The sequence below is a fragment of the Carlito syrichta genome, unplaced genomic scaffold (assembly GCF_000164805.1).
Source record: "Carlito syrichta isolate Samal-C Ts95f unplaced genomic scaffold, Tarsius_syrichta-2.0.1 Scaffold304160, whole genome shotgun sequence".
Lineage (NCBI taxonomy): Eukaryota > Metazoa > Chordata > Mammalia > Primates > Tarsiidae > Carlito > Carlito syrichta.
In genome coordinates this window covers 1-799 of record NW_007248256.1, presented here as the reverse complement: position 1 = coordinate 799, position 799 = coordinate 1, and positions in this window count along the sequence as shown.

Below are 799 nucleotides of genomic sequence, written 5' to 3'. Positions count from 1 at the left end.
TGGGGTCTTTTTTTCTTTTTGGTACATTTAAAAGAAAAAATATTACATGCTGTATGCTATTTATTCTCACTCAGATTTCTTCAGAAAGAATCATTTCACATCATTAAGTGAAATAGACTTTGAGTGTCTTTTTTAAAAAGGTATTTTATTTTTAGAACCCTCTAAATTAAAAAGCAGAAATATACATTATGATTTATTTATAGATATATCTTGATAGAGTATTATATTAATTCCACATGATGGCATATTTTGCTGTCATTAAAATGATATTTTGAAGAATTTTTAAAGGCTTGAAATATACAGACTTTGAGCTTCTTGAGGTCAGGATTGTGTGTTGTTATTTGTGTGCTCTCTTAGCCCTACCACAGTATATGTATACAGTCACTGTTCAATACAGATCTGTCCAAACAAATTAAATTAACCTACTAGGACTTTTTAAAGGTTAATTTATAGCATTTTATATAGCATTTATGAATACTTTTGATTGATCTTGGGCTCATTGTAGTAAATGCCTTAAAACAGCTGAAAATATACACTTAAGAGTAAATGAAAAAGTTTTTTTCTTCATCATCAATGCAGTATAAGATAGAGCAGTATAATTAATAAATGTGAATTAATACTTAACCCAGTTATCATAAATATATGTGTGTGCATAGATATACGAGAGGAGAACCCAAATAATCTGGAATTATCTTTTTGGAGGGTGGGCTTTGCCCACTAGATAAGTGTTCTAGGAACCCGTTGCCATCAGTGTATCAGCTAGCATTGCTGTGAGAGGCTGCATTTGGCTTCAGTGAAG